The following is a 12,418-nucleotide window of genomic DNA, read 5'->3' on the forward strand; positions in this document are numbered from 1 at the left end:
TGGGGATTTTCTTCATTCAGCACTCCAGTGGAGCAACTTCAGATAAATTCATATTCCAAAAGCCTCCTGCAAAAATGTTCCATTTTAGCTGATTAGTTGAACCTTCCACATGTTTGAAAGGGCAGCAGTGAGGTTTTCTCACAGGGTGGAATGAAAACCTGTCCGGTAACTGCGCCCTCTGGGACACCATGAAAGGCTTATCTCCAGAACTGTGGTTTCAGCGTGCACTTTAAGTCACGTGGAGCAAGTGAACAAAGTGAAGCATTGACTTTCCTCATTTCAAAGGAGACAAGCCAAGGGTCATTAGGAAAATGCAGTTTGGATAGTGTGGCCTTAAACCACTTGTTCAAATGTGTCTATTGAGTTTGGGGGGGGTTTGGCCCTCTCTGTGATCTGCAGGGCTTTGCAGTGCAAATCAATTTTGCCTCAATTGACCATTCTTGCTTTTTGCATGCAGCTTTCACTTTGCGTTACGTGACATTTTGCACAGTCTGGAAAGGGAAGTGCTGAGAGGGAAACGCAGCGAAATGTTACGGCGAGACACGGCACCACAACTCATGTTGAAGAAAAGAGGCTTTATTTTCCTCTCCAGCTGTGGCTGCAGCCCGCTGGCAGCCGCCCCTCTTCTTGAAAAGAATCCTGGCCGCAATCTGCTCTGATCCTCCTCAGCTGAAGTTTGCGCTAGGGACATGATAAATGAGCGAGAGGTGCTGTAATTCACAGCCACTCTCTGGTGGGTCCCGAAAGACTGATTCTAGCCAGACAATTGGGCTAGGTGGGGATACAGTAAGGAACCGTAGGGATGGTAGATGAGATGAAAAAATGTATATCTTTAACGTCCCCATATATCTCACATCCATGTACCATTTAATCGTTAAATTTTCATTTTAAATTCTTTTTTCATCCCAGAATCAAGTGTTCAATTGTTCCCAAACCTCAATAAAACAGCATATTTAGCCCTCTGTTTTCAACCACGTGCGTACTCTATCAGGATTGAAAATGGTGTTTGGTTGCACTTTCCACAAGTCAGGAAAGGAGCATGGTGGAAAACCCTGCAGTCCCCATTCTTTTCCCACCTTGCTTCAATTCTGCTCCACAGTGATTAATTTTCCAAAACACTTGATCAGTTCACCAGAAATCTGTTAAAAAAATAAATAAATAAAAAATGTTTACAGCTTCCCCTCCAAACCAACTGCTTATCTTTACTTTCCTTCTAAGTCTCCTCATTGCACACGAGTTTGAAATGAGACAAAAACAAGGCAGCAGTGAGGCCATTCTGGAGGCCATAAACAAGCAACAAGCGTTTGGCTGCCACTAACTTGGCAGAGGTAACACCACCCCTTATGACCTCACAGAGAGACGATTCCCAGAACTGCATCTTTTATCGCGCCCTTCGAAAAATTCAGCAAACAAAAGAAGCGAAGCGTAAACTTTCGTCACTACTGGGAGCTCACTGACATAATAGAGGCACAAACTGGTTGGAAACAGCATTGAAGCCATTCTCACAAAGTGAGTGAGCGATTCAGTCAACTATTTATAGAATCTGACAGCCCACTCAGTGCTCAGCCAGAAAGACCTGACGTGATCTACGCTGTGTGGAAGCTGCCTTGTTTAAATCGCATAAAAAGCCGCATTAAAACGAGGCAACGGTGTTTATGCAAAGCTTTTCTCTGACCATAGCTGTGGTTCGCCACGGCATTCCTGTCCAGATACCCTCTTAGTCATACCTGCTTCTATGCACAAGCCGCAGGAGCAGGCAGACACAGACCAAATAATAATTCCAGTTGTCCAGATGACTGCAGCGCCCAGCCACCCAGGAGATGCTGCGCATCGACCAGTACAGAGCTCCTTATGGTGGTGGACGGTCTGAACATTTAATGAGTAACGCGGCTGCATGTGAGTTGCCGTTGCAGTTTGCAGTTGCAGTCCAACTTCCACGCGGGAGATTTATGAAAATGAGGGTTCTGTAATTGCAGCTCCATACGCGGCGCGTCCGCTGAAGAGTAAATTCTGGGGGTGCGACACGCTTTACCGTTAACAACCGTGCGGTTTTCACTTCCCGGTGTGTGGAGCGCTAATAAATGTCAGAAAGCATATGGCATCTGAAAGCCTATATGGAAATGTGGGGAAATGGTCGAATATTTCCGTTCCATTGCACTCTAGCCATATACATAAAAAAAAAACATTCCTTTCTAAAATGAGACGTGGTGGAAGTCATATAGAGACTGCAAATATAAGGGTCTTTCAAAACTGATAATATCCGTCGTTTGATAGTTAATTACTTTCATAGTTTAAGACTTCCCGAGTGTTGAAATAGTGATTTACATTTAGGCTTTACTTACTTGTTTTGGCCGCTGGTTCTACATTCTTAAATGTCCCATAAACAATCCCAAATGTCTTTGTTTTTATTGCCGCGGCACGATGACCATGGTCGAGTCAACATCCAGAAATACTCAGAAATAAAGCATGCCACCACTAACCTGGGTGAGACGTCGGTGAAGTATCGGTGCATTTTTGTGACATCACAAAGGGTTGGTTTACAGAACTGTGTGTTTTTGGCACACACTTGCTAAACAGAGTGGTGGTAAATTTTACGTAAAACACAAAGTACAATGTATGTTATAGAATAAGACCTTTTCTTCCCATGATAACCAAAAATGGGGGGCGGGGGGATCATGCAACCGCACATTACATACTTCACATGTACTTGATTACAGTTAAATGGACCAAAACTAGACTTAGACACACAGAGGTGGAGGAAAGGCCCACTGTTGAGAATCCACTCTCCTTGGCTCTCAAATAAACATCATATCCAAGGTTTATTATCATTGTTATTATTTCTAAAATACTTCTCATCTCTGCAAATATCGTTTTTATGGCCCGGTGGTTGTTCGGGTCACTCGCGATGACGATGGCGATTCACTGCTTTAGGTGAGATACTATTGATATTTATGATTCGTATCGTCTTCCCAAGGACCAAGTCCTTTAGTCCAAAAGGCATCACAGGATTTGTTTTGGCCCCGAGAGGGAAATTTATCATTGGGATTATTGAGCAACACCTGCCCGAGACAGATTTTATCCCCGATTTTATGAGCAGCAAGACATATTCCAGGAAATCCACCGCGAGCTGCCGCTGCTGCGCGACCTCTTCTCATTTATTGCTCTCTACGTGTCACACTTGGAGCGACCTCCAGGGAGCACTGTGACACGGGCCGGCGGCGGCGGCGGCGGCTGCGGCGGCAGAGCTGGGTTCATGCGGACACCTGAATTGAAATATAACCCTTGTTTTCACGAGCGCACATTGTTGTGCCAGCGTTGCTTGGCAGAGTGAGGACATCACAATGGTCCTTTTCAATCCGAGGGTCTGCTTTCATTTTATTGAAGGTCTACCGTCCTCCGTTGGGATCTGAACTTAAAAAAAAAAAAAAAAAAAAAAAAAAAAGCTGTGCGAAAACAAGTGCGTTATGGAACAGAGACGATCGTTTATGACACCACTTTTCAACACGTGGCGGGTATCTGATTGGAGGAAAACAATCAGACGCCGTTATCTCTCCAAACGCTCGGGACTTTGGGGAGGGCAGCTCGCTTGGCTTCGCTCGGAGGAAATGAGAGAAAGTCAGATTTGTTTGGTTTAGTCAGGTCACGTTCTGGGCTTTTTCTTGGCTGGATTCGCTGCAGGCCACAAAGTGCTCTGTTAGGAACCCTTGGAGCAGCCAACGCGGATCAAACCCACACAAATATAGCATGAAAATGATGAGTAGTCATCAAATAGGCTGATGCTCTGCAGCAAATGTCAGTGAAGACGGACGGGTTTTAAGCTCATCGTGTCATCGTACGCCTCCTAAATCTAGGCTGCGGACGGATATAAATACAAAGGCCAGAAAAAGCTAGGCTGGAAATAGCACGGACTGTTTCTTTGTCCCCCACGCCCCCCAACGAGCGGCTTTCCACACCATCTTAAACATCCTGTTGTTTCTTATATACCGTGCCGCTCCAGACGTTTAATTAGATGCTGTAAAAGTCTCATTTTGTGCCGGTCTTCCTGCCTCAGAGGTGAAATGTGCACTCCAGGCACATGACACAGCGGTATAATTTGATGGTGTGCGGCCACGGAAAATCTCTCTCGTTAAAGAGGAGAGTGGAGCTCCTGGGTTTGCCTTACACGTACGCCCCGCCGTGCCTGTTTACAGCGAGGCCCTCTCATTAGGACGGCAGACATATGGGTGTTAATGAGAGGAACGTTGACGTAAATATCCTCTACGGTATCGTTTGTATTGACCAACAATATGAAAAATGCCGCCCATAAAATATTTTCTATGGAATATACAGAATAATGCTAGCCAATTACTCACTTTTATTGTAAAATTAGAGTTCAGGTTATAGACGGCTGTAGATCTGTAGAACTGTAGAACAAGATGCACCGCCGTAAACCGTGATGTACTGCGTGCATTTTGTGTGACGCACAACCTACGCACTCCTGCTAAGGTGTCCAACCAGCTTTCCTAGTCACGAGCCAAGTTTTCACCATCCAAGTTACGTGGTGATGCCATCTGAGCCTCTGCCCAGAAGGTGATGCGTTCCAGGACACTGTGGTCTTCACCGCTCAGACTCTGCCCTTGCTTTCCGCTCGCTGGAAGTGAAATCTATTTGTGAACTAAGTGTCCCCGTGAGGGTCGAACGCATCGCACTGTCAATAATTTGCAGAACAAATGGAAAGGCAGATCGGACTCATTATGCCAGCTCTGCCACTGCCAGCTTAGGAGGCTTCCACGCACACGGTTTGCCTTGAGTTTCTCCCGGGTATCTTTGACGCAGAATAAATATCTGAACATCTGCTTCCGGATCTGGCAGTGGTATATTTCTCATTCGGATGGCAATTCTTATTCCTTTGCTTAGTATCTCCAATGACAAAATTGCTGATGATGTCATCTTCTAAACATTGTTGCAACATCACCAGTATTTTTAACCCTCTACTCTGTAAATGTACATTCAGACACCCCAAGTAACTGCAGACATCTCACCTGCTGTCCAGCAGTGGAATGTGTCTTTACTGTTGGATGTGTGAGTTCATGTGTCTTGTTTGTCTTGCATGATTAAATTTTCTCGGCGTAAAACCAAAGTTTACATTTAAAATCTTCCAAAAGCTGTCCAGTGCTTCTTCTTCTTTTTTTTTTTTTGCCACAACTTATAGAGAGACGCAGGCACAGACTAAACACAGGCTGCAGCAGCATTTGGCTCCGAGTCTGTGGAGTTTTGGATTTGAACGGACACTGCGCCGAGGGAGGACTTTGTTTTTTTGTTTTTTTTATCAATCTGTGCAAAATGTGGACATCTGTGAGATCATAAAAATACTTATGGGATGCAAAACTCTTCTGGATCCAAGGTTGGAAAATAAAATTTTGATCTCACTCCAAAGGCTATTGGGAGCGCAATGTGATCAAATAAAAGGGTATGCAGATGTGTGCTTAAAAAAAAAAAAAAAAAAAGATCCCTTGTGTATACCGATCATTGGTAGTTCAGTTTCCTCGTGTCTGTCATATTGCAAATACATGCAGAGTCGCTGCAAGTGCCAGTAATGATCAGTGATGTCATTTTAAGCGGATAACGAACTTACCGATAAGGAGCCGTCACTTTTTGAACTTGCGCTAATATGTTTTTTCCAGAGTCCTCCCTGATCCGGTCGCGGGACACATGCAGCGCACATGTGTCTGCATCTTTTATCAAAATCCGTCATAAAATCACAAAATGAGCAAAACAAAGCAAAGGATGGGGGGGGGGACCCCGAATTGTGACTTGACGCGGCCTCACAAACAGCCTCGATGAAACAATCCGCAGGGCCTCAGACATGACGTGTTGGCCGCTGTGTTGGCTCCTGTTGATTATTAATGAGCTCCTGAGGCTCACCGCAATCATGTTGCTGGATGCTCGCAAAGACATGATCTAATTCTGTAACCTTCTTAAGCCCGTCAGATTGTAGCTTTATCCTTCTCCGGGCAGCCTGCAGATCGTTTTGTCCCGTCATCTAAGACGATGTTGTCACAGATGTTAAATGTCATAATGGGCTCTGGGAGTTTAGGAGCGAAGCGAGGCGGTTGGTCACATTCGCTCGATTTTTTTCTCTTGTTTGTTTAGTTTTCTTTTCTGCCGTACCGAGGAAGTTGCCTTCGAAAAATATCACGGTGGCCAAGAGCAAGTCAAAATCATTAATGGCCCGGTACCCGGCGTTTGCGGTGCGGATATCTCTTCCTGTCGAAGTCTCACGAGTGCGATCGGCAAAATGGCAGCGAAGCCGTCGGAGCGCTGATTGGTTTAACAGCAGTCGAGTGTCTACGGAGGAGGTTTGTGCGGAGGTATGCTCGCAAGTTTTCCATGATTGCATGTTCAAATCACAATAAATATCCCTCTGTGCTGAGCAACTGAGCCTGAGGTAGAAATGTTCTGTTGCCCAGCCAGATGCGTTTGCCATTCACGGTGCCTGGCGAGGTGCTTGGAGTGTGAAATACCTGCCGCAGCGCTTAAGGCAAAACTCTTTTCCTCTGAGCCCCCAGGATGCACTGTAGAGATTTGATATGTGTCTAATATATGACAGTTGATGGTAAAGTAATGGCTCCAATAAAAAAAAAAAACCAACACACATTTATTTTTCAAAAAGTGCAATATATAAGGGCAATATTCTTAAGATGATAACAGTGATATGAAATTAGTAGCAGCAAAAAGCTACTTGATAAAATCAGAAGCTCTTAGTCGTTAGGCTCTGCGAAAATGACAAAATGTTTGATTTAACAGTACAATAATGTGACCGTTAACTGTTAATTAAGCCACAAGGAAACATTTAAGAAGTTAAAAAAAAATATCTACCACACCCTAAGAGTGTAATGTCTTTTCTGTCATTCTCATCACTATTGACTATTTAGAGTTATTTAACGTGTTTTTCTTTGCTGCATAATTACATATATCTTGCTCATATGTTTCATGTCTTTAGTTTGTCTCTAGTATCTATCTGCAGAGTAGAAAGTTGGAAAGAAAACTGCATGAGAAGGTGTGTCCAAACTTTTGACTGGTAGTGTATATACAAAAGGCCTAAGACACAACCCTGTGGTACACCACTGAAGAAACGCAGCCGCTTAACCACTTTTCAATGAATCCAAAGAAAACTTTTTGTCTTTGAAAAACCTTTCTTGAAAACTTCTCAAACTCAGCTCTATATTTATTGCCTTAGCTTTCCCTGTGTAAAGAAAAACAGAAGTGTTTATCCACTTACGAGAACTAAGTCATAAACTTGACCATAGAGTCAGCTAAATTCTATTGCTGGGATGAAGAGTAATAAGCCACCGAATTGACTCAGGACTCATTAGTTTGGTTCACTGTGTAAATAACGTGCCGTGCAGACGCACACCATATGGCATTGCATTTGTTGGGTTTTATTACCGTAAAAACACAACACAAAATACTCCCCGTTTCATGCATTATATATAGAAAAAGATCCTCAGCAAAGGACCGTGAGGGTCAACAACAGGGAACCGCAGAAGGGAGCTGGACGCTGGTAGCTGCTCACAGCGTGTTAATCCCACAACTTTCCACAGGAGTGTTGTTTTTTGTTTTTTTGTTTTTTTTTTTCTTCACTTTGGTTGAGTAGTCTTTTGGCTGCCAGGTCCCCTATTACTGTAGAGGTAAAGGCACAATCAGCTTTTCCATGTGGTGGACATTCCAGACTACATCTGCTTTCAATATAGCCCGCATGTCCAGCTGTTCCCAGACCTATAGGCTTCCAGTCTTTCCCAGTCAACACACCGGCCGTGTAAATGTGACTGATGCTCAGATTTAGCGGTGCGCTGCTGCGCGGCTCTGAAGAATGTCACGAAAAATACCAAACGGACGTTGTGTTTGTGATGGCTCACCTTCGCTGCGGGTACAGTGGAGGCCGGACGGTGCTGTGAAAACCGCTTTGTTCCAAACAAATGATTAACGCTTATGGATTGTTAAGATTACACATCTGTAGGCTTGCAGTTGTTTGAAATATCTCCTCCTTAGATTGCTGTTGTAAATAGTTTTGTACGTTAAAACATTTAAGTATATTGAATAGCCTTTATTGAATCCACAACGGGGAATTCTTTTTGTTGCAGCAGTACAAGAAACAAAAACAAACATATTTCTCATCCTAGCCATACCTAAGCTAACATAAACAATATTTAATATACACTAAACATAGCCAAAAGTAAACAAAGACTAATGCCTAAATATAAATAAAGGCTTTATACTCCTACTAAGGAGTATAAAGTATAAGGATTTTTTTTATTTATTTATTTTTTTAAATAATGAAAGACATATTGCACTGAAATGTACACACGGTTCACCTTGTTTTTTGCACATTTGACCACATGTGCATGATAAACCATACATGTCCTCACAACAACTCCTCTTTGCATCTTGCACAACATTAAACTACAAAAACAGAGTTGCTGAATCACACCGTACACACCTAGCAGGACAAAAGTAGACACCTAATCTTGTAATAAGAGAAAAGAAAATCTGGAGAAGGTGTCGTAATTATGAGCTCACGGCCTCGACATGATGGGAAAAGCTCCGGTAATTTTTCTAGCTTAATGTATAAGCTTGTGGCAGGCACGCGGCCATAGGCGAATTACATAACTCGAGGCTGGATGCAAATCACAAGCCTGAACTTTTAGGCCCGCAGCATCCTGTGTCAATTTGACTTCTGCTGCAGCCACGGAGTGACTTCCAGCAGGTTATGGACTGGGCTCCCTGCCTGAGCGCTCCCAAAGACCGTGAGATGCCTGCGCCATTTTCACATTAATATCAATGACATGTGCGCGGGGTAACTTTTTCCAGTGTCTCATAACCGAGAGAGTGGAAGCAGATTGAAAGTGATAGGGCCACTGCTTTATATCGGGGATAATGAGGTAACATTAAGTTTTTTTGGTGCAATCATGTGCTCTTGATCTCATGATTACCAGATATCTTCAGCTGTCTTCTGGTTTGGGTAGCTTCATGACAGTTTTTAAGATTATAAAAAGCGCATATGTGAGCTTTGTTTACAACACAGCCCCATTTTTTTTCTCTCTCCCCTGAGAGGAATCTGTGATGATTCCTGAAATACTGACATTGCCGGCTGTGAGTGAAGGTAACCACCATAATCACAAACCTTTTTTTTCCCCTTCCACGCACGCCCTGTCATTTAGGGAAAGGGCACACAAAACAAAGGAGGAAAGCAGGCACGTTTTCCACCTTTAACCCAAACTTTGCTTTATTTCCTCTCCCTGGCTGCTTAATATGTAGCCTCACGTGTGTCTTACCACTAAAACTTCTATCTTTGTTCTCATTGCCAAGTAACGATTCACTTCCCTACTCGTTAACCCAAAATGGGCTTTTACCATGGCCTCGCCATCGCTGGCTCCGTTTCCATGAGAGTTTTTTTTTTCGCAAACTAAAAGTGATATTTCTAAAATTTCAACAAAGTGCAATTGTGATATGCAGGTGTTTGCATTGAACAGTGTGAAGCGCTTAAGCCGTAATTGTCGTAATTCACGTGGGACGTAATTCTCGTAGAATTTCCTCCTGCGAGATTTACAAGTATTACTTTTGCTTTTGTTTGATTGCGTTTCTTTGCTGTCAAGAATGGTTGTTATATTTTCCAAGAATGGTTGTTATATTTTCCTCTTTGATTACTTGTATAAAAACAAAATGTTCCGTTTCCTCCTGCGTCCAAACACAAGGTGCCATTTTCACTGGAAGTGAAATGGTCACGTGACCACGTACGTCACATCCATCACAAGTGTTTCCATGACACTTTTGCGATTTTCCCTCTATATCGATACGTCTGAAAAACCACCTCCTTTTACCCCCACCACATCCTTTTAGCAACATTTGAGAGGTTTTTCAAAGTTTAGGTGTTTCCATTACCAGTTTTTTATTGCGATATTTAGCTTTTGCGCAATTCTAGGGATAGTGCCCTCGTTTTCACTTGGTCTTTGGAAATGCGTCTAACTGGCCTAAAGGGGAGCTGGTTTGACTGCAAGGATCCGGTCCTGGGACACAGCGGGTTGTTCTCCAGACTCTTACTCGTCTTTTCCCACACAATCCGGACTTTTTCCATGTTTTCATTGCATTTTTCAGTAGTTTTTTGGTCGACAACCTTTTTCTTCCTGGACTGTTTTAATCATCTGTTGGGTTCAGGTGAAGCAGTCCAGGGACTCCTGATTTACAGTACAGTAGAAGACAAGCTCTGCGAGTACACATTCAACTGCTTAAGTCAATAAGGCCTTGATCTGATTCCAGCGCAGCTTCCCTCGGTGCTGAACGCTTTCACAGATGAAGAGCACAATGCCATTCCCTCGGTGGACGCGCCGCCTTCCCTTTCGGCAGTGTCAGCATTTTGAAGGTGGCAGTCGATGCTCAGAGGTCAGCTCCTCTTTTGTTGTTCCAATCCAGGGGGGGGGGGTCCGCACTGATGCCTCAGGCGAGAGGCATGCCGTGGCTTCCGCCGTTTACTGCATCATATGGTGGAATTTGCCACGTTTTGTCGGAAAAAGATCAACTGTGGAAACTCGATTATGTAAGTTCACACGTTCAATGAGAGTGTTATTTACTTTTTCTGCAATTTCAGAAAATTGCCTTGTGTTTGTGCTCAACTGCTGATCTTGACATTAGGGTGCAGTCCAGCGTCATTTTGTTTTTTTTTAAGCTCTGTCTTTATGACGCATCATAATAATGATCGATTTTTGCAATTGTCTGACAACCCCTAAATGCTGAAATGAAACTTTAGATTTTATTTTTTTTAAAACCACAGGACTAATTTCCACATCAGTGCCTTAGTTCAAGAGTTCCTCCTTTTGCCAGCTCACTTCATTGCAATGAGTTACTTCCTTTTTTCTGAATTCTCTCTACATTCTCTCTCTTCACAATTTTTTTATATGCTAAATGTAATATTCAATGTTTGAAGCTCAATATTGGCTCTTCATAAGAACATTAAATTGAAGCTATACATTCTGTACGCTTACATCATTAAATGAGTCCTACTGGAACTACAGTGCTGCCTTTACCTTGACGCTGCTGTTGATGCTGATGATCACATTGTGAAGTTATCAGCTGGTATAGGCCAGCAAAGCAGACAACAACAATGACATCCATGTTGCTTTGCTAACTTGCAAATACTTGTAAAATGCCGTCAACTCGGATGTGGCATCATTGCTAGTTTCCAGTTCGGACTTATGAACTAAACAGAAGACATCGTAAGCAACTGCTGCAGTTCCCTATTAACCTCACTGCGCCACTGAATCTGCTCAAAGTCTTTCTCCATTGTAATTACTTTTTCCAAAGTCTTCGTTTTAGTCCAGTGACTAACGTGCGTTTCGTGATGAAAGGTGTTTTCCCTAAACAATCCTAACATTCTGCATAGTTCTTTGCCCAAACAGTGAGCCCAGAACTCCTCCAGTCTGTTGGGCAATGTATTTAAACTCTCCGTAGGAAAGAAATTTTTGAGCTGGGGAAAAAAAAAATATGAAAAACTGCTAAAGTGTTGCCGTGTCAGCAATTTGGGAGCTGGATTCCAGACAAGAGGGCTCCCATAAGAGTGGGAAATTCCAGCTTGGAAACTATTTGTTTTTGACTTGTCAAGTTGCTTGTAAATTTGGAAAAGACGTACAGCAATGCTGTTCTCTGATCCTTCTGTAGGTTTCTGTGCAGCAGCCTCTCTCAACGCATGACTTACGTAACAGAGCAGAGGGATTCAAAACTATACCGCGAAGCCTGGCAGCGGGAGCGGAAAATAGGCAAGCGTGCTCAATGTGTCCGTATGCCACAACCAACTTATTCACCTTACTGACGGTCTTCAGACACTCGTTTGATTCATGACCTAGATATGCCATCGAGGATTGTGACTTGTGGTCTAACAAGAAGAAGAAGTGGGCACGAGCCAGAGACACGATGAATGTTGTGAAAGGGTTTATCCGGCTATTCCTCGTCACATTCCCAGATTGCCCACATTTCTTGCCGTGTTTAGCGAGACGAAGCTTAGTCAGGTCACCTGTGCCTTGTTGGACGGTGGGTGGAGCTTATGATTAGATGATTTATTTATTTATTTATTTTTTATTTCAGTTCCTTAATTGACTCAATGTGATTTTGGTTTTTATATTCTGAATTTGACATTTGTTTTTCTTTTTTCAAGTTGCTGTCTGTTTTCCCACGATTGAAAGGTGTTTCATGTCCAAAGCTTCAGAGGAGGAGGGAGGGGTGTAGTCTTGCCCAGCGTGTGACCACACACACTGTTGGATAATGAGGAAGGATAAATCTAACTTCCTTTCTGAGGAGAAAAGGTCATTTCAAGCATTATTTAACCTCATGATTGATTCTATTTAAAGGTTTGCATGCTTATTTTTTGGATTGTTGAGAAGTGTAAGTG

The sequence above is a fragment of the Nelusetta ayraudi genome, unplaced genomic scaffold, assembly GCF_046127955.1.
Source record: "Nelusetta ayraudi isolate G7.1 ecotype Tasmania unplaced genomic scaffold, CSIRO-AGI_Nayr_v1 ptg000007l, whole genome shotgun sequence".
Classification (NCBI taxonomy): Eukaryota; Metazoa; Chordata; class Actinopteri; order Tetraodontiformes; family Monacanthidae; genus Nelusetta; species Nelusetta ayraudi.